Raw genomic sequence first — 23,117 nt, 5'->3', positions numbered from 1 at the left:
TTTCCCCATTCTTTACAGAGTTCAAATCCCTGGCAAATAGCTTGTTGCAGCTCAAGTTATTTTGTTTGGAGAAATCTAAAAAGGTTAAGCCAACTAACACCATGAAACAAATGGATCAGAGGTATTTGAGCCCTGGAAAGTCAAAGTATTAAATAAATTGTAAGTTCATAGTGTGCCAGTTCTTTGTTTTCATTGTTTTAATTTGAAAGATGAAGCAAAATACAACTACATTAGATAAAAACATAACAAAATAAAAAGGTATGAGTAACACGACATGACATATATAAAATAGTAAATAATTGTTTTCACTCAGCCAGTTTACACAGAACCTCAGCAAATCAGCTTATTTTTCCTGAAAGCAGTTCAAAGAACACAAGCTACCATTTGTACCCTGTGTTTTTTGCATCTTCCATGCTTGCTACCTAAATGCTTTGTATTGTAGATACAAAATAGGAGTTTCGACTGTGCACCTGACCACATATTCAGTGGATTTTGGCTGTCTCGATGGGTATAGTTCTCCACAATACAAGCATCTGCTTAACATAAATGGCTTATGAACATCAAGGCCTGCATGTACTTTCAAAACCAAATGTTCCTGAATATTTGGTTTGCAATGCTTTGCACACATTAGCTTGAGGTAGAGATCCTTGTTTTGCCTGCAAATCAGGCATAGTAGGTACTCAGCCTAGAAACACATGATACATCACATGTTCTCCTGCCCACCTAGATCTTCACCCTATGAAAAAATAATAGTAAGTGTCATTTTTCTAAAATGTGGTGGCGTGTTCACCATAAAATCACTGGTAGACTAAAAAAAAAATATATATATTTATAAATTACGTAGTATAGCTCTCAAAACAACTTAAGCAAGATTTTCTCTTGGTCCAAGAATGAAAACTGAATAACACTTTAATTGAAAGACACAAGTGATTTTCCTGTGTGTGTGTGTGTGTGTGTGTGTGTGTATTTTGGTCTATAGTCTCTTTGGAATTATCTTTAAACTTTTTAGGAGGTTTTTTCTCTTTGTTGTGATTACCATTTTTCTTATACATATGACACTTTCTACGCCTAAAGCTCAAAATAAGGGGTGTTAGAGAACTTCATAAAGATGACCAGAGTGAAATCCCTGAAAAATACATAAAAATGCCTATCGGTCAGACTCAGCAAGATGCTAGAGTTTTACTGTTGTCATTGATCTGATCTGGGAGAGATGATAAACCCCTGGAAAAATTATACACTACTAAGGCCCAAGTGTGTCTATGGCTTCAACAACTGGGCTTGATGCAAACATGCAATCTAATTCTTGCTCTTTGCTTTATTTTAAAGGTTGGAATGTGGCATTTCAAAAACATAATGTCAGATAAGAAAAAGGGTGAATGTTAAGGGTTTACCGAATATCAAATTTCATCCAAGGAGATGAGAAAGACATAATTTCTGCAATATTTGCTAGATTATGGCTTTTATTTTTGTAGGAAGACTGGCTGGCAGCTCCTTGTCAGCAGACGGGTAGGAGTACAAGAAGACTCCTTGTGTTCAGTATCAGCAATTCCTGTTTTATTTGCATTTGAGGGAGCTTTTTCCATGGCGTATTCATTTGCCAGTGAGTTAATATGTCCCTGCATAATCAGATAAGAATGGAATAGAATTACTAATGATAAGAGGAGGTGGAATAAGGGCATGCCAGTAGAGCAGCCTTTCCTTCACCCACTTAATCAGAGTAGGTCATAATTTCAACTATCTCAAGTTTAGGTTGGTCTTATTTCTTTTCCCAAGGTAGGAAGGTTGGCTGTTTGATGTTTGTTTTTATGGGTTTTTTTCCTCTCAAAGGTGATTTTAGAAAATTAAATGCTGTGAATTGGCTATGACAGCTACTACTTCATTCTGTGAAGCTGGAGAATACAGAATTTATACTTGCATCTAGAAAAATAGATCATTCACCTAAAGCAAAGAGAAGAGCAAACTAATTAAAGCAGAGTAAAAAATACTCTCTGTGAAGCATGAAGTGAAAATCAAAAAAAAAAAAAAAAATTAGAAAAATGCTGGTCCCAGTGCAACATAGTATATGCAAGTCAATAGCCATACTTGCATTAGAGTAAATGCAAATGTCATAAGACTTTAGGGTTGTAATGTGCCATTCATGAGGCAGCCTGCACAGTGAAGGAAGGAGGACTTCCAAACAGCTTTGTCAGCGGCTATTGTGCCCCTGGGGGTCAGCAGCTACGCTGTGAGCAACAGTGCGTGAGCTGCCCTGCCAAACTCGTCGGTGCTCAAGAGGTGGTGCCTTGACCTCAGTCGGGGGGTCACGGCTGCACTGCAGGGGTTTGTATTGCAGCCAAGGACAATCCTCCAGGCTGTTTAGCAACGCACTCGTGGGCCCTCCTGTACCCTTTGGAAAGGGGCACAGTGACCAGCAGAAGGCTGCAACGCGAAACTGCAGCATGTTACAACACCCCACAAAACCCCACGAATTTACCACTAGTAAATTCATCCCTAGGGCTATCTCTGGACAAACAGCAGTACAAACACCCTTGAGTTTTATGTTGCATTATTACTTCTAAGCTTCTGTAACTCCACATAGATTATCCCTTCTAGCTGAAATACTTTGTAATGTAGATGAAGCTACTTTTGAATCAAAGAGAGACAGGTATTAATGGCCAAGATGCAGGAAACCAAATTTTAAACTCATGTATGATGTAATTTCATTTGGATTAACTAAAATCCTAATTTGGTTTTCTGTGGAAATTCTCAGTGAACTTATTGAGCTACACCATTTAAACACAACAGCTAGTGCAGAAAGTGGATATGTCATATATTCACCAATTCTGCTTTACAAATTTCATTGTGATTTTAGCATAAAACTTTGAGTATATAAGCCATGATATATTAATAAGTGTCATGAATATGCATAGAAGCATATAAGCAGTTTGAAAGAAAAGGGGAGGAAGAAGGGGGAGAAAAAGAAAATGAAAAAAAAAGTGCAGGGGTAAGGCAGGGGGTGGAAAGGAATGGAAGACAGGGAAAGCAAGGCAAAGGAAACAGTCTCTAAACCTGTATTATGTGCCAAACCTTAAACAGTTTCTTCAGCCTAAAGCATTCCTGTGGATTTTGCTCGGGCCCCTTAAAATTCTTAGACATTTCCTATTTGAATATCATCTGCTCAGCAGGACAGATAAGCCAACTATAAACTATTCTGCCTAAGTGACATAAACTATATGACCTTGCACTGGCCTTTGCAAATGATCTGGACCAATGATGTGTTTAATTGGGAATTTAATGATCAAAATAGATGCTCCTGTGCTTTTCCAATTCACAATTATGTTCTTCTGCTTTTACTTCCAGATAACTCTACTGACTTTGAGGAAGTTACAGTTAGAACACAACTTAAATAAATAAAAAGGCAGATCAACAGGCCCATGAAAATGTTGCTTCTGGAAAAAAAGAGCAGGATTTACACCACCATGGAAGAAGCAAATCCAGATGTAAAACAAGGTAAGTCAGCTGAAACAGCCTCCCCAAAAGCAGCACCAATCACTGAGATATGTTTCAGCCACTGACACTAAAAGTAAACTTTGAGATTGCAAACCCTGTTGAGCACTGAAGAATGCTTGATCCCATCACTGAAATCACAAGCATCTCCCTCAACCAATACATCCCAAGAATCACCTTAAAATTACAATACTATAGTCTCTTCTGAAGAAAGGCTACATTTGATGCTACCAAGTTCAGTGTTTCTAGTTACTTTTCTTATGAACTCTTTTTTTAGTAGCTTAATTGCAAAAAAATTTATAGCTATCTCAGCTGAATGAGTTTTTTTACACTTTGTCCATCACTGTAGGGCTTGAACATTTAACACTGTCTTGAGAAATATAGCATAGAAAGTTAATGGGGTTATTCATTCATATAGAAATATGCTTCAGAAATCACACTCGGAATTCAGATTATATTTAAAAATTCTAGTTCTTTGACTGATTTCAAAGTTACCTTATCATTAGCAAGCCACAGAAAAGATGCAATATGCAAGACATGTGAAGGTCTGAGATCCAATACAGAAGACAGAGCAAGAGGGCTCATCTCAGACATTATTTAATGCAGAAGTGCTAAGCTAAGGACATCTAGCCTCTAAGGTAGATATTCATACCAGATGAACAATCCAAGTAGGATCCTTATTCTAAAGACAAAAACCTTACAATAAAAGTCATTGACCACGGTATGGACAATGTGTTCAGATCACAGGGACATCAGAAGAAAAAGGTTCTGCTTCAAGTACGGTGTGCTGTGAACATATTTTACTTTTCCACTGGCTTCTACTGGTGCCACTGAATTTCATTTTTTAAAAAAGGCATTCTGACTGTGCTCCCATTAGTATGACAATGATTAATTGGTAATTCTTCATTCACTCATGGAGTTTATTTATGTTAAGCAACTGATAAAGTGACAAGAACTACATGCCTCTGATTTTTAAATATCATTTTGTTCCCTTTGTACTGAAGATTCTTTTCAAGCATAATACATCATTTAGTGAATCAGTAAACATATAAGAACCTCGGGTCCACACAAAATTTTCCAAAAACAGGTGAAACTATCTTTAGTACTTCAACCTTCCCTCAATCACCTAAGGGACTGGTGTTGCCCTTCAGCTATCCAGACAATATCTGGGAATGTCTGTCATCTTTAGAATATAAAATTCCAGCTCCACCATACTTGTATGAAAGCCAATTCTGCATTTTTCCCTAAGCCATAGAAAATGTCAAAAGCCGTAAGGCATAATGACAGAGTTAGAGTCCATGCCGTATTATTTATACACATTAAGATATGTCACAGCAATTGTCTTACATAAAGAAGGCCAAGTAGCTTGTAATTTTAAAGGTCTTCAAGTGGATATATACATGACAATGCCTGTGAAGACCCAGTAGGTGTATTGTGCTAGGAAAACCTCTGTGAGTCACTTCTTTCTGCAGCTGGCAAGAGGTTGTTACAAAACCTTGTAGGAATGTCTACAAAGTTGTTGTCAGGTAGCCAGAAAAAAAAAAAAATCTTCATTTTAAGAAGGATTTATTCATTCACATAACTAGACTTCACAGCTGTAAGTGGCTGTATACTTCCACTGGTCTCAAAGCTGCTGCATGTACTTATTGAATTGGCCCATTACAGTTTTTTGTGCTGGTCAGACCTGTCTAGTTTTTAGTGCAAAGCAGAACAATTAATTTTATTTACACAAACCACTAAGGGCCCAAGTTCATGCAAGCAAAGATCTGTGTTTATGATCTATATTATCAAGTCTCTTCCCTAAACTCCATCAAAGACATGAAGGCAATGAGATACAGAGTCTTCAAGAAAGTTGTGCTGAAATCTCTGAAACACAAGGATTTTGATTCAGCAAGGAGGATGAACATCCATTCCTGCCTATTCATAAGCCACCAGAAGGTTTCTGAAAGAGTGAACTTGCTTGTAGAAAAACCACAAACTGGATCCTCTGTGGAAACAGGATAATCTCAAATAATTGGGCTATGGTTTCTGTGACCGCACAGTGAGATGGAAAGATCAGACTTCCAGTATGTGGGCAACCCTCTATTGCTTTGTATCTGATTGTTGCTGCCCAGGCAGCTTCAGGGATCTGCAGGGCTGTAGAGATTGTAGAGATTGTATAATAGGTCCAGCATTCCTGGGGTTGAGCTTTGTGCACTGTCTGTTGGAGTCTCTAAGAATGGAGACCTGCAACTCCATGCTCTCAGGTGATCGTGCACAGGAGTAGTAAAGAGTGAGGAGCACTCCGAAACAAGATTCATTACCCTTTTGTTTTGGTCAATTCTTACTCAGTTGTGAAAAACAAAGTGATCACCTTTCTGCTTTCGAAATGTATGTGGTGATGAAAGACATACATAAATACTGCCAGCAAAGTTAATTTCCCTTTTTCTGCTGTAGTGTGTCATGGTGACCTACAAAAACATCCAACGGGTAACAGGGAAAACACAGCAAAGAAGAGGAGATGGTGTTAGCAATCAGGTGTTCAAATATTTGTTCTTTCTTTTTCTCCTGTTTTTTGTCAAACAACTGCAACTCAGAATTAAAGTATTTGATTGCAAAGTCTTGTGTATCATTCTGTATTATTGGTTCTACTGTATTCCTTCAGCAGGGCGCAAAAGACATCAGTTACTATTTGCAGGTTGGGAAATGTATATATTTGTTACATCTTTCCTGAAAGGCTTAAAAATAAAAGCATTTCCATTTAGCTTATTAACATTATGCAAATGACAACATAACTAGTCTTGATTTGCTGCCACTACCTTGGAAATATTTAAATATTATTATTACTGAGCTCGAGCTTTCAGTTTTATCTCGGAAATTTATGCTTTTAGGCTCAATTTATGCTTGTCAACAAATAATGATCATAGATGTGAGCTGGTTCATAATCCAGAGGTACTAGGTTACAATGCGTTGCCATGGAAACTGTGTTTTATTGCATTTTCTCTACTTGATTTAAGACATTTGACAATCATAGCAACTGTTTGCCTGTCTTCTCATATCATAAAATATTCAAAAACACAAACAACCTATAGGAGACATTCACACAGTTCTTAGACCTCACCATAAAAATAATAAAAAAAAGAAATTACAACCTTATATTTAATAGAGACCTTTTCTGAATAGTTTATCTCACAGAATGCCAAAGAGTGTTGGAAAATTCAATCAGAGGTTAGTCATCGAATGAACCTGTCTTGCCTGTGGTTCATTTTGTTTATTGCATCATATATCTTTTATGATCACTGGGACTTTAGCCTGAAACAGCATTTTCTTTAACAAGAGCCATGTTTCCTCTAACGTTGTTTATTTCATCTGAAACATTACTCTTTGAAACCACAGTACATTTTCAATTGAGCAAAGGTCTGTAACAGAATACAGCATGTCTGTGTTTATTCAGGATCGTGAGTAAAAAATATCCCAGTTCATGTAACATTAATCACTTTGCCAGTGTTCAACTGAGGTCATTGCCACATTCCTAGCAGTATTAAGCCAAGTCAAGATTAATCACGTACATTAAACCCTGCAAGGAAAGCATGTGCAGCAGATCTGAAATTAGACATTTGGTGAAGGACTAAGAGAGCACTGTAACAAAATATGTTAGCATTATTGTAGCAAGCTTTCAGAACAATTTGAGATTTTTACCTCCCGTGCTCTTGTCAGCTCATCTATATTTAAGGCCTTGTTGCTCTCTCCTTCATTTAGCCCATTTTTAAGAAGTTCTAAATAAAACCACTAAAATCCTTTCTAGATTGTAGGAATTATTTTGCCACTTTTTTATTCATTCATATATTTTGAAAATGCATTAATGAATTATTTTGTGACTGAAATTTGGCTTCTGAGATTCTTAATAAAAGAAGACAAAGGATTTTACAGTTGGTAAAATCCTGAGATATTTTCAGAGAGAAAAGTTAATAATCAAATAGTATTTCACATCAATTGTCTTTTATACTTTCACTTATTTTTGTATGTGCACATACATCAGTGCCATAAAGCTTCACATTTTGTGCTGATTTTGCTGGAAGTGTAAAAGATGCATTATACACTATGCCTTTATGTTCTACATGGTAGACAGTTAGAATTTGTTTGTTCATTCTTGTAAACTTCCATTAAACATTTGTTTGGTTTTTTATGTCACACAATCATAAAAGGATAATTGAAGGACAAATAATTTCCACTCAAAACCCCAAGGAGAAAACCCCGTTGTGACATGAGGTTTACAGTCAGTTATTTCTTTCTTGAGAATATATTGACATGTCAAAAAGACTAGATTCATGTTTTTAAAAAAATTAGGAAACTCAGCAATTCAGCAACATAAATGGGAACTAAACTGCTGAACTATAAAATTAAACAAAGCACATTAACATTATTTTGCCATTCTGCAATGGCTTAGTGATGGCCTTCAATACCAAATGCTTTTTTTTTACCAAAGATAACAGAAATTTTGTCATACAGCAACATCCAAAACCTGGGCTTGCCATAATTAACTATGTACAGTTGTGTCCTTATACAGCAGTACAGGGTCACAGAAGTATATAAAACATGATCTCACACCACCGACTCATCCAAACACACAAAACACTCCCAGCTGGGGATGGATGGACTGTGCATTGAAGGCAATCCTTCTCTGCTTGGAAAGTTCTCCACAGCCTGCCTGACTTCTGTGAACAGCAGGAGCAATATCCTCACCTCAGGGTCCTGAAGAGAAAGGCTGTATCCTACAGGAAAGGTAAGAGGCATTTCATCTTGACAAAATCTCTCTGGAAAAGGATGCCTAGCACCAGTTTCTGCAAAGGTTAAGACATGATAGCATTTTTCATCTCCTTCTTTACGAACCTTCACTCAGCGAGAGTGGGCTTTTTGTAGTAGACCAGCACAGAAAGCAGTGAGAAAGTTTAATGCTTCCCTGCACTTAGAGAACAGCCTTCCTTTTGTGGATCATCAGAGGCAATGGTCACAGCTGAAGGCAGGAGATGCTTCTAGTAGCAATGACATTTATGAGACATCTGTGTCATGTGTGTTTGCCACAACTATATGCTGAACTGATGTCTGGAAAAAATCTTCAGATCTAAATGGCATATATTCTTGATGTTCTTACGTAGAATTAATCTTTTCCTTGTGGTTGTGTGTGAGGTTCCTCTCTGCTGCAGAGGCTTACAGCATAGGATAAAAAGTCGGCCGCCCTCCTTAGACATACTATAGCTGTGAATTTTCACATTTTTTTAATAGGTCTCATATTTGCTGTAGGACTTGGGAGTGAATTCTGTGGCCTTTGATGTTCCAGCAGTATGTAGAATGTATATTCTATGAACCTCCTAAAATACTCATTGCAAGGTTTTCTGCAGTGGCAGGGATTGGGATTTCTTACATAGTGTCCTCTCCAAATCCATACTCCAGGGATTCAGTGATTTTGACTGTTTTGCCACAGAGGTCATGCATGACATTTGATCTTGTTCTTCTCCATATACTACCTGTCTATCTAGCAGTTTGTCTACTAGGTGTCTGTAATATTTTGGCTTCTGCTTCATTGTCTAAAAGAGTATTTATGAGAGATAAACACATCTGCTCAGGTTTTTTTTAACGCTTTGTAGAAAATAAAAGCTAAGAAAACTTACCAAAAAATCCAAAAGACAACATAAAAAAGGAGTACTGGTCTCTCTTTTTTTGCCTTTTGCTCCCAAAAACTTTATTACTGCAAGTGAAAAGCCAACTGGAAGGATTTTGCATGCCTGCAGTTTATCAAACTGCACATGTTTTCCCTGGAAATCTGTTTACCACTGGCTTTATTCAAGACCAAATTCACAGACTTACAGAATATGCTGAGTTAGAAGGAAGCCACAAGGGTCATTGCATTTAGCTCCTGGTCTTATGCAAGACATCCCAAGAGTCACACTATGAGCCTGAGATCATTGTCCAAACACTTCTTGAACTCTGTCAGGCTTGGTGCTGTGACCACTTTCCTGGCAAGTCTGTTCCAGTGCCCAACCACCCTCTGGGTGAAGAATTTTCCTGACATCCAGCCTAAACCTCTCCTGAAACAATCAGGTCCTGTCACTTTCACCACAGAGAAGAGAACAGTGCCTTCCCCTCCTCTTCCCCTCACAAGAAGTTGTAACTGCAGTGAGGTCTCCCCTCAGTCTCCTTCAGCCTGAACAGACCAAGTGACCTCAGCCCCTCCTCACACGGCTTCACCCCAAGGCCCTTCACCATCCTCATGGCCTCCTCTGGACACTTTAACAGCTCAATGCCTTTGTTGTGTTGTGGCACCCAAAACTGCCCCCAGCACTCGAGGTGAGGCTGTCCCAGTGCAGAGCAGAGCAGGACAATCCCCTCCCTTGCCAGGCTGGTGATGCTGTGCCTGATGCACCCCAGGACACGGGGCCCTCCTGGCTGCCAGGGCACTGTGGTCTCATTTTCACCTTGTCATCAGCCAGGACCCCCATTTGTACCTGTGTGTCCTGGGGTGACAGGACATTTTCATGCTTTGTGTCCCAATTGTGTATTCCTGTTCCCGTGCTCTCAGTTTGTTTTGCCTATAGCCGTGTCCCTCCCCCGGCTGCTTGCTCTGGCTTGCTGCTGCTAGCTTTAGGCCCGCTTCGCTTGCTCTGCTCTCTTGCTTTTGTTTTGTTTTTTCTTTGCTTGCCTTATTTTGCCATTTTTCTATCTTTGTTTTTCCCTTCCTTCCTTCCTCCCCTTCCCTGAAGACATCGGACCTGCTTCGGACCTTGATTTGGGAACGTCAAGGAACTCCTCCGGAGTCTGCATGACAGAGAAGCTCAGCACCCTCCTCAGCAGACTGCCCAAGCCGTTTGACCTCTCTTGGACTGGTGAAAACGTTTGTTGTCATCTCAGGCTGCTTTTCTTGTGTTGGGGAGTGTTTTTTGTTCTTGCTTAATAAACAAGTTTTTTCCACTTTTCCTCCAAGGAAATTCCTCCCGAACCCGGTGGTGGGGAGGGGGGAGGAGTTGTGGAGGTTTGTTTCCTTTAAGGGGCTCCTTTGGAGATTTTCCCCTAATTTGTCCTAAACCAGGACACTGTGCCATTGGCTTTAGGTGATGCCATAATATTATGCTAGAGTAAAAGAATTCACATGGTTAAAGTTTCATCACCATAACAACTTGACAATATTTTTCTGACTCTTTTTTGATCTGTTTTGTTTCATGTTTTTGGGTTTGGTTTTTTTTGTTTGTTTGTTTGTTTTTTTTGTTTTGTTTTTGGTTGCTATTTTGTGGGAGGGAGGTTGTTTTGGTTTTTTGTTGTTGTTTTTGGCTTCTTTTGCTGCTGCTGCTGTTGTTTTTGTTGCTGGGTTTTTTGTGGTTTGGTTGGTTGGTTTTGTTTGTTTGTTGATTGATTGATTGACAGATTGAATGAATTCCTCATACTCTATTACAGATTTGGAATGGATAGTAAATCTATGCCAGTCCTAAAAGTAGGGATGCCTCTTAGAGATAATCATCCATCTCAACTTTAGAGCTAAAGAGACAAAATGAATGTTTCAACAATGCAACTAAATGGTCCTAGGTTAGTAAAATTAATCACAGCAAAGATAAGACTGTTGAAATCTTCCGTGAAAAAAAAAAATGAAACTGTGGCTTCGTGTGTTTGTAGTAAATGCTTCCCAGACTGATGCACTGAATGCCAAGGGAGATACCACACAAAATATTTCTCATGGTTAAGTCTGATTAACAGGTAAATCAACAGCCTGTGCAAAAGACCTGGAAAAGGCCAGTGGGTATAACACAGCAAGAAATCAGGTCACTTTGCATTGAGCCCATGTACCTGAAAGAAGTCACACAAAATTTACATTGAATTTCTAAGATTTCTTACAAATTTGGAAGATTATTTTGTAGTCAACAGCCTGAATATTCTCTCTGACTTTTCCAAATCATTTTCTATTCAAACCATTTACTGCCTTCATCTCAGCTCATCATCTATTGCATACATTGATTTCACAGCCAAATCTCCTTAGTTTGCTATGAAAGCAGGTTTATTTCTTCCCTTCATTTGCTCAGGATTTCCCATGTGTCTCTGTGAGTTCCACCTTGATTTCTTTGATATATTCTTTTCACTGCAAAGTATACTGTTGTGAATTTATAACACAGTCATTCTTCTGCACTAAATCCTTCACAATGCTGATGCTCTAAGGATAGAGGCAGATAATTTCTTTTTACTGCACCTGTGCCAGAGGAAGGGATTTCTATCACTAGGTAGCAAAACTTTTTAGCTATTCCTCTGAATGAGGTGCTTTCATAAGTATATCTTAGCCTGCTCTTGAAAAAAAAATGAATGGGAGCTGGTTATGTCTAAAATGTGGTTGTTTTGGGCCTTTTTTTTTTTTTTTTTTTTGCAATTCAACCCATAGATCTGGTGATGGTAGGTCTCTGTCCTTATGGTAGAGTTGTATTAAATGGTATAACATAATTTCACGGCTTACTGCAATTAAAAGGGGTTGTCTTGTGCTGTTCAGGCCTCAGTTTCCTCATCCTTACTCCCACCTAAACTGTATGCTACCACTGAGCCTCTTAAGAGGTAACACATCTGGTCCTCTCTGACTGCAGAGTGCACTCATTCAGTTCACTGAGCCAGCAGCAAACTAACCCCACAAAACAGTCTTGTTGGCTTAACAAACTCCACCGACTCACTTAGGGGTCAAATGACTGCCAGATCTGTGCAATGGAGAGGATGAGACCACACAACTTGAAGGGCTGCAGAAAAAGTGGGAAACCCGGGCCTTAGAGAAAGGAACTTCCTCTCTTGGCAGCAGCAAGCAGTTAGAGCAGCTGAAGTGTCTGTCTGAACTGCACCCTCACCGTGCACAAAGGATGCCCATACGAGAAAGAGTGCAGTAGTGTGCTGTAAAGTCACACCCCTGCATACTTTGCAGTAACTTCACTTAAGCCGTAACTCTTTTGTTCTGTGTTTGTTCTCCAAATTCCCTCCCTGCAGGCAGGTAAGGGAAGTAGCTTCAGCTAATCCCCTTAGCATACTTATTGTCTGTCTAAAGTACAGTCATTATGTTCAACAAGCCTCCATTGTAACGAGTCTGGGAGAGAGAGGACACAATCCACGTGACTTGGATACCCATTTGCCAGGGCATTCAGAAATACAGAAAACCTGCAAGCTCACCACGCCAACCAGAAATCCTAAATCTTACCCGTTCACCCCATCGCTGCATTAAGTCAGAGTTCAAATTACTAGACACTGATTAGGTGGGAGAAAGGTTTGCCAGAAAACTTTTCTGGCTGAATGCACATACATTGCACAGCAGAACATGTCGGGCCTCTCATCTAATTAATTCTGTAATTAACAGACATTGCCCTGTTTTGGAGAGATCAGCCTTTTTGTGAGCCCAAGTAATGCCAGTGACTGGGACAGAAAATGTGGGTTTGAATTAAATTTTCAGTGACCAGTTTTGACCTATTCCCTTCAGTAATTAGCAAGAATATTCTACAAGAATCAATGGCTTAACAACAATAGAGGCAGCTCCAGGATATTACTATTGGGCTGTAAACAACCATTGCAGATGAAATAGAGTTATTTTCTAAGTCTATTGTGACTTGTTTATCACTGCACTCCCATGTCTCTTCCCAGCAGTAACTAAATAGCATCTCTTCCAGGAAGAGCCCCCTCTAAATCACTTCTGGTGAAATGGGTTCGACTACTTAAGCAGTGGGGAAAATAGTTTTGCTAATTTGCCTCATTTTGTTTGAAATTATCTAGAGAGTGCTCAGGTGGAGGGAATATGATGTACTGTCCCCAGGCAGATGATGAGCTGTATGTCTTCACTGGCACAGCTATTTGTGGAGCACACTGTTTATCTCTACTGCTGCTGTCTCCCGGGGAGACAACCAGGGATCTCTTCAGAGTAAGAACTTTTAAGGTGCATTTAGACATATATCAAATAAGCCATTAAAACATTATTTCATTTTAATGATTTGTATCTGCAAGAGGACATAAACTAGTAATGGCTTATCAAACTTTACAGTTCAAGTTATTTAAAAAGACTTCTGAATTGTAGGTTTTTAAAAAACCCATATGTATATGTATATTATATGTATATGTATATGTATGTATATAGATATGTGTGTATATAGGTATACACATGTAGTCTTACACTTATATTACTACAGAAAGAGCTAAAACCAACTATTTTTTTGTTGTTGTTGTTTCTCACAAAAGAAATGGTTCACTCATGTTGTCCGGTTTGAAAGTTTCCAAGAGAGCTGATTGCCAGCAATTATTTTGTTTTATGATGCATTCTTTCACTCTGTATTTGGTTTTGCTCATATGGAATACTCAGTGCAATACAAAGGTTTGTATAGGCTTGGAATTCCTAGATTTCTCTTCAAAGCTTGCTACTATTAACAGAGATAGCTTGAAAAAAAACTTTTCCATAGCTACTGGCTGCTCCTGAAATGCATAACAAGATTTTCAAGGAAAAAACTACCCATAAAGAGAAAAAATAATGAGAGGACACTAATTTTTCTCATTCTGAGTAGGAGGTATAATGTCTTTATAAAGTAATAATTAAAAAAAAATACAAAACAATGACTGGTGCCTTATCTGGACCTTCCAGCTGTACTTACCCCTTTTGCATTACCAGTGTGCATTCTAAGGTTATGAAAAACCATGAAAATTGCATCTTAAGAGGAGTTTTATTCTTTTTCCTAGGATTTGATTGAAACAGACAGCTACATTTTGTGTATATATAATTAGGCAGTAAAATAGGCTTTGAAAGCAGATTTCTGTTTAGTATGTGAGTCACACGCACAACAGTCTTTCATTCAGCAATGAAAGACTGATCTTTTTAATGCCTCAACTCACTCAACATGTTTTCTGAATGCTACATCTTGCAGGAAAGAAAAAAAAAGAGAGAAGGAAAAAAAAAAAAAAAAGAAGACAACCCAAGCAGCTTTAAAGCCATATTTCTCTCTTTCTTTCTGTTTTTTTCCTTGTTTCCCCAAATGAAAAACAATCTGAAAAGCCAATCTAGCTAGTCTGTAGTGATTTAACCTTATGACAAACTGATTTTTATCGTCTTTCTTTCCAGATTGTTGTCCAGGGCAGCACTGAATGCTGCACCAGCTCTAGGCGTATCTAATCCCTCTCATAAAAGGCCATTGTGGTAGTAAAACTGAGCCCAATGGCTTTTTCATTCTCCACATCTCAGCTCTCCAAAGTAATGGCAATGGGGTCTCCTCTTCATGTTTTTCTTTTCAAATGCATAATTTCTCCTTTTAATAAGGCTAAAATAGACAGAAATAAAAGGAACACAATCACATTTTACTCAAAGCTCTTTCTATAAATACCTTCTGGGTAACTGAACTTAGGAACAATTATCTGTATTCTGAGTTGTTGGAACACTGTGTGAATATAGCAAACTATTCATGAAAGTTTCTGATCATTATGAAGTATGTGAACATATTCAAATTTTAGGCACTATGACTTCATATTTTCTGCCTAAGGTCACACTGGCATTCTTCATCATCCTAAAGCCTAAGGATGCAATAAAGGTAGTGCTCAACACCAGGACAGTTCTCATACTTATTCCTTGCAAGTAATCATGTAAAAGCAATTACCCACTTATTTTGTGCATTTGCAATGCATTCCTCTCAACAATATTTTCCCTAAACCATAATCTATGTATGTTTACAAAGAACAACAAAGAAGGCTAGACAGTGAATATCCTCTGGGGATAAAAAGTGTATTTTCCTTTTTTTTTTACTTCCCCCAAAAAGCCTTGACCTCGGTGCTAAATGTTTTCATTAACAATATGTTAACAGATTATATTTCAGAACCAGTTCACCATTTTGAACAGCAGTATGAAAGAGTTGGCCTGCATTTGATTACAAATTTTTATTTGATCTCAGAGGAATGCTTTTAACCAGCAAAATACAAAGTGCTAGATAAAATTATTTAGAGCCAGAAACTGTTCACATAAACTCATTTCTCCAAATAAAAAGCCACTGCACTTTAATACACCTGATTAATATTGATATACTTGCAGATATATTTTTATAATACCATTAAAATTAAAACCAAACAAATCTGTTTAAATAATATAAAACTTTGATTCGGGCAAAATATTAATACTTTTTTTTTTTGAGAGCATTACACTTCTGCCCTTAAACTTACAGAAGTTTAAAATGAAAAAGTAAAATTTTATAATGAGAAACATATAATTTATTCCTAAATTTCAAATCTGGAGACAAAAGGAAGGAGAGGTATATAGTCTGCAAAACAATATTCCATAGGCCAGAGCCTGGAATAATTAATAAGTATCCTTGTCGTTTAAATACAAGAAATCTTCTAGGTGTTCTTGATTAATATCTACTAGAATACGCTCTGTAGAAGCAGTGATCCTCACAGGATTTCTTTCAGTAGTACATCTGTAGGAAGATGGTTGAAACAGCACTTCTAGCTCCAGGACACCACAGGCTTAGGCTCCAGAACAATTTCTAAACATCTCCTAAGGACTCAAGACTTCTTTCACAAGAATTACAAGAAGCACACCAGGTTTTTCTTTTTTCCACATCCCCAGTGGAAGTTCAGAGAACAGGACAAAAAGTCATGCCAGCTTAAGGGTTTAAAAGCACAGAGGATCTTTACATAAGGCAGATAAAACTGAGACCCCTGTGTGATTCCTGGGACTTGTCATTCTTTTCTCTGGTCCCAAAGAAGAGAGCAGTTGCAGTCACTGGAAAGTCTGCTTTAATAACAGCTATTTGCAGTACAGGTCTAAATCTAATGCAGATGTTCTTAATCACATTACACTTGATCTCAATATGTTTAACAAATACAGTCCTCAGGGCACCCTGAGTGATTACCCTGTAAGGTAAGTAATCACTGTTACACGAAATTACAAATGAGGAAGCAGAAGATTTGTGATGAGAATACCTGCAGGTTTCAAAGTCCAGATTGTGCAGAGGCTCACCAGCTAAACAGACCACCTCTGACCTCTTGCCTGACACAAACAGTGCTAGGTCTGAGCACACACCACTGCTCTAAAACAGAGAGATGTGAGGTGTTCAGTTTAGCTACAATCACAACTTGCTTCCATTAATATAAAGAATGATCAAGCAGATATGATTATGTTACTTTCTTGTACTACAGCTGTGGTGTGCAACACCAGCTATGTTTCATGGCCCCTGCTGTGGTACAACTCCTGGAAGTTGTATATAAAAAGGTGCATAACAAGTTATACACATACCACATATTAACAGAGCAAGAACTCACTGAAATAACTTTGCATGTTGTGTAATATAGTCTAGATTCCCAAGTGTTTTACTGCCTTTAGTGGGAAATTCCCATTGCAAGTTTATTTTTTTTTTAACTTGATATTTCTTACTTCTGTCTTGGTGCATTCCCTGGAGTTTTGGTTTGGTTTGTTGTTAGTTTGTTCTTTGGGTTTTTTTTTTAATTTTGGGCTTTTGTTTTCGGTTTTGTTTGGTTTGTTCTGTAGTTTGCTGTTATTGTTTTTTTTTTTTTTTTCATTTTCTCTCTTATTTACCAGGCTTCTTTCTAAATTAAACATTTGCAATCATACCTCTGAAGAAAATCTCTAAAAGCTGGATGGGTTTTCTCCTCAAATGTCTATAGTGCAGTTCTGCAGTGTTTCAGTTAGCTCCATGGAGAATGAAAGGATTGAAATGAGAAATGTGTCACCTGATTGTGCTTCATCATCAACAAAAAACATAGCTGTGTTGCTTTTGGCTAAAGGAATCATTGATGTTTTTACATTCACTTGTTGGTTTAGTTATTATTTCAAGGCAAGATGGCCAAATCACAGAAGTTGTCACATAATGATTGTGAGACAGCTGAGACCAGACGGCCCCAGGTTCCCCATCTTCTGTACTAATCTTCCATTTTTGTATTTACATTGTCGTCTTTACTGTCTCCCTCTCTTGGTCTCATCACCCCCTCTCCTTCTCTCCTACTGGCTCAATCCTGTTTCCTCATACTGCTTTTAGAGCAGGTCCCTTCTTGTGTAGTTGAGTGTACAAAGCTTTCTTTGTGTTTCTCTCCTGCCCCAATACAGCAAAGGAAACAACAAAAGAGCAACAAGGACAGTCAGGAAAGCAAGAGGTCACAGTTGTTTGCTCTGGTACACATAGAGATGTTCTGGTACACATAGAGAGGGTTATTCTCTCCACTTGTAGCTCCAGTAGCTAACATATTTAGTTTGTTTAAATGCTTCTCATCCTGATTATCAAAATCTTTGGTATTTGTGTTGTCCCAGAGCATAGGATTTCTCCTTCCACACCTCTGCAGTTCAAACCTACAGCAAAACAGACTCTTAATTCTTCTCTGGTGGATTTTCAAGGGTCATTCATCTTCGAGCACCTTTCTGTCAAAAATGTAGCAGCATGTTTTCCTCACTCTTTCCACAAGGATGATATACCTAACCTTGGCTCTTAAAACTTTAGGAGTTATTCCTCACTTTACCAGACAGTACACATTATGACTGTTAGTCACCTTTATCTTATTCGTGATTATGCTATCTGATCTTATATCTGGCCTATTCCTTCTGCTTATTCAACATCATGCTTCTTGCTCTCCTTTCACATTGGGAAAGTCCCTCTCAAACCTGCTTCTGCTGCAGACTCCTTACGCCTAACTGGCTACTCCTCTGCCAATTCCATTTCAAGACTCATCTTTCCTCTCCCTGGCCTATGACTCCTAGCCTTTCCTCTAATAAAGCAATCCAATCCTATTCACTAAGCCTCAGTTTTATTTCCCCATGCTCATTTGTTCTCTCTGAAAATGTGAAGTATTGTACCCAGCCACTGGCCTTTTGTACATTTTTCACCTTAGCAAGACTACAACATGGACACGCTGTCCTACTAAAATACTGAAACTGCATCTATCATTTCTATTACAAATTATAATGGACTATGAAACATTAAGCTTAGGCTATGACAAGACTGTAACAGATTTCAATGTATTGCTTGTTTCCCAGAACACGCTCTCTATTATGAAAGAAAAAAATGTTTTTAACGTTATCTGAATGTTTATACAAAGCACTACATAAATAAATATGCTGTTTAAAATACTTGAAAAATTGACTATCTATACAGTGAACTGAAGGCTATACTCATGTCTAGGTAAAAGGTTTGTAATTCAAATTCTACAGCAGAACATTGGAGAGCTGTTTATTTACAAAACACAAAATATTTACTGGATCATTCAGTCCACTCCAATGCCAAAATGGAGTAACTACCCATATTATTTTTTTTAGTGTTTTTTTCAGCCTAATTTTCAAGTTCTATGCCATGGGACTTAGGAACTTCCTTCTTATTTATTCCTTCCTTATTCATTTCGCCAATTAGCACATTTCACTGATAGGATTTTTATTTATTTATTTTCAACTGTTGCTTTTCTCTTTTCCTCTTTTTTTTTCTTTCATTTTTTTTTCTCTTCTACATTTTCCTCCACTTTTATTTTGTTTTGTTCTCTTTTGTTTTCTTTTTTTTTTTGTTATCTTTTCTCTGTGCTCTCAGAAGAATAGTTTTTATCCTGTTTACCTTTTACACTCTCCCTGTACTCCCAAATAAATACACATATGCACATAGAGGCTCTTTCATAAATCATTCCATCTAGTTGTCAGGTCATCTTTGTTGCTCTTCAATAAATAACATAGCAGCACTTTGCTTCCATATAGAAACTATATTTGTATGCTGAAACATCAGAGACACTGACCTCTAGATTAGGTATCAAACTGAGACTCCTTGTGAATATGCAGATAAATGCAAAAGAGTCTATGGACTGTTCTAAAGAAGAAAGAAACATTGTCAACATTGCCTCTGTAAAAAAAAAAAAAAAAAAAAAAAAAAAAAAAAAAAAAAAAGTGGTATCTAACAAAACTATCTGCCAAGTGTATAATGACTCCTCTGTAGTTTATATCATCAGTTCCCACACTCTGGTCTATGGATCACTGGCAGTCAGCAACACTATAATAAATTATCCACAACTAATCTGCAGAGCTAGTAGTTTGTCCATAGAAGTTTGAAAGTTTATCCATAATACCGTGGGATATTCTGAGATTTCTGAGGATGCACTAACCCAAAATTTTCGGATCAGTACAATTTTCAGTGCACTGCTTTCAAATCTTGTTATGAGAAAACTTTCACAAGCAAAACATTTTTTTGTACAGGAGACAAACACCACTCATTGTTTACGTAATTAGTCTGACAAGTAAGTCCTGATGGGAAATGGATTTTTGCCCTTTCTTTGGCACAAGTTGAAGAGAACGATGGGTTTATCTCTGCAGACATGCTGTCTATAATGCCGAGATCGGAGGCACGGATACGTACCCGTGCTCCTGCACATGGAACGCGGGAACAAAGGGAGAAGTGGAGAGAGACTGCATGAGGGGAGGCACTTAAGACTTTGCTACAAATGACGGTAGGCCTAGGTGGCATTACTGCAGTTCGGCCCGGCAAGTTTAACCCCAGGGCTGCCAGCGGTGGTGGGCCGGGCCGCGGGGGCCCGCCCCGCTCCCCACGAGCGCGGCGCCGCCGCTCCCCCGGGGCCCGCGCGCGGAGCCCCCGCCCCGCCCCACGCGCCACCGACCAATGGCGGGCCGCGAAAGCGATTTCTGGCGCGCTGATTGGGTGCCGCCCGCTCGGCGGCCGGGGGAGCGGGCAGCGCGCGGGGCCCGCGAGCGCGGGAGGGGCGGGCAGGAGCCTCTCCTCACGGCGTTCGCGGGCTGCGGCCGGCCCGGTGCAGCGAGACTGGCGTCGCGGGCCTCCGCCAAACAAAGAGACTTGCGACGGTGATTCTTCGTTGCGAGTGCGATGCATATGTCTGGCAAGGTAAAAAAAAAAAAAAAAAACAAACACAACAACAAAACCAAACCCGACAAAAACCAAACAACGCTCCCAACAAAACAAAACAGAAATTGCACAGGGACCAGGAGGGCGGGTGAATGATGATCTCTTGGTATTATTAGCGGTCTGCAGCTGCACCAATTAAGTACGGATTTCCTATTTTAGACAAACAGCACTAATTTATTGGCCTTTTGTCTGTCAGTTAAAATGCACAGAAATACGAAGTTGTAATCTAATTTGGCGAGCAGGTAGAAATTAAGGCAGAAAAGCCACTAAATCACACAGCGGGCCCTGACTGCTTTTTGAAATACCGACATTCTCAACCTGACAAGACAATGTGAGTTCAGTGATCTTTTTGCATCCACTCATGGGAATCGGCTGCGGCAGATTCACCCACGGGCCGGCGAGCAGTCTTGCTGTAATTTCTGCCACAGAAATGGATAAATAAAACCCTGCTTCAGCAACCATGTGGTATGCTGGACAGTCTCCTTCCCTGTAGACTCATGCACAAAAGCTGGTAGGGAATGGGGCGAGAGAGGGGACTCCCCTCCGAAATTTGTGATATAAGGAGGTTTTTAAGGATACTTTGCTCATCAGTTGGCCTCTGTGGTTAGTAACCCTCTGTGGTTGGCTCTTCCATGACCGTTGCTTTCAAAAATTAAAATGATGTTGTAAGGCAGATAAAGCAGAGGCACTTTTGTAATCTCTTCCAGTGACTGCTCCTTGGCTAGTTAACAGACCATCTATTCAGAAGCAATTTTCTTTGGGCTGAAATTATGTGCTGACCATAGCAGATCACTTCCCATAATACCCCTTCCCCCACCCAATGCTAAATACAAACCGTCTCCTACTCACTGTATAATAATGTGAAAATGACTGTAATTTTGTAGACGAGAAGCAGCCCAAAGTGAAACGTGTCTAAACAGAGGTTGATACTGAAAAAATCAGGGCCATTACCTAAATCTGAAAAATACATACTGTAAGGAAACAGGAATAGTGATCCACGACTAAGTAGACTAAAAGCTTGGTGTTGCTAATTTTAAAATTTTGCTAACCAGCGAGTGACATCACTCAAGAGCTACCCCGGGGAAACTGTGATTTTCGGTACCTTGTAACATTATGCATGCCCACTCCTTCACAAATTGCACGTGCTGGGCACAAGTGTCCCCTCCCTGGGGGGAGGGTGGCAGGGTCTCCATCCGTCTCCGCTGCTACACCGGCTGGGAAGTGGCCGCTCACAGGTCCTCCTTGCAATTATCTGTGCGTTGTCCCAACGCCCGGGAGGGAGAGCAAGGATGTGTTCACTGTTCACACCTCAGTATTTCTTGTCTGTGCTGCACACATGCCATGAAGGTTTTTTTTTTTTTTTTTTTAGCTTCCTTCTCCCCCTTTGTAATGGCTTAAACATTTAATGTGATCAAGGGCCTCCTTGACAATGAACATATCCCTGCTAATAAACCCTTCATTATCAGCCCCTGAAGGGGAAGTATTTTTACACAGGAGAAACGGAGCAGTCTCAGACCGGGCAGCCTCAAGGCTTCCCAAGGCAGCGGATGTTGGTGACCCCAGTGCCCGCGGCGTGAGGGGCTCACAGGACCTGGAGGGCAGCCTCTTCTCCCGGGGCCCCTGGTCACAGTGACCTGGTGGCCATAGCGCGGTTTTTTCCCCCACTAGTCTTGTTTCACCTTCTGCAAAGCCCCCGCAGCAAAGCCAGGTGTGAGGGGGGTTTGCTGCTCTGGTAGCTCTCCGCTAATCGCCCCTTTGATTGGGAAGCCTGCAACGCGGGGACGTTGACGCGCGTGATTTGCTCAGCTGGACGAAATCCAAAGAGGTATTTTGTCACCCTGTCATGGGTGTGCAGGACATCGTAAATGCCACGCTTTGACTTCTTGCCGGAAATTTTGACTTGGGCGATGCGTACGTTTGGCAAGAAAAACATCCCGTATCGATTTTCACAGGGAGATCAGTCCCAGCAAGATCAAGGGGAAAAGGAAGGGGGGGGGGGGGAAAAGTCAAAGAGAGGGAAAATGAAAAAAAAAAAAAAAAAAAAAAAAAAAAAATAGTAGATCGTACTTAAGGGCATGAGAAGGAGCAGGGTGTCTGCGGGGCTAGTGCCCCCCACCTCCTGACCCTCCTGTGCCCGCGGGCAGCTGCCGCCGCCGCCCCCATTCCATCCCCGCCGTCCGCGAAGGGTTAAATGCAATTTAACGCAGTGGTGTAGCATAATGGCTCCCAACGTAAACAAAAGGAATTATTAAGGGGGATATTTTCGAGCTACACAAAGCCCGATAGGGAAGATTTGTGTTACTAATTCCTGTGAAAGGATGTTCACGTGGTAGTTATAGGGTCGCTGGCATTCACACTTCAGTGCATGCGGCAGTAAATCAGCAGTCTGGAAACAAAAGGGTTATTTTCTGCTCCCCTTCCTTCCGAAAAAGAGGAAGGAAAAAAAAAAAAGGAAGAAAGAAAGAATAAAACCCGACCTGTCTAACTTAAGCCATATTGTAAAAATGAACATGTAATAAAATACATGAGGAGCTGAAAAAGTGAATGCAAGAAAGAGGACTGATCGGAGAGCGGAGCAGCGCCTCGGTGACCCCCAAGCAGAGGTGGGGGTGCTGCCCTACCCTAAACCTCCCCTTAGCCCCTTCCTCCAGACACTGTTTGCTTTTCTCCTCCACTAAGCACGAAAATAATCGCACATGTGTATCAGCAACCCCCTCTCGCTGGCTTCAAGCTGTTATAATTTTGAATGAGGGGGCATTTAAA

This window comes from Anomalospiza imberbis, chromosome Z, assembly GCF_031753505.1.
Source record: "Anomalospiza imberbis isolate Cuckoo-Finch-1a 21T00152 chromosome Z, ASM3175350v1, whole genome shotgun sequence".
NCBI lineage: Eukaryota > Metazoa > Chordata > Aves > Passeriformes > Viduidae > Anomalospiza > Anomalospiza imberbis.
This window is presented reverse-complemented; position numbering follows the sequence as displayed.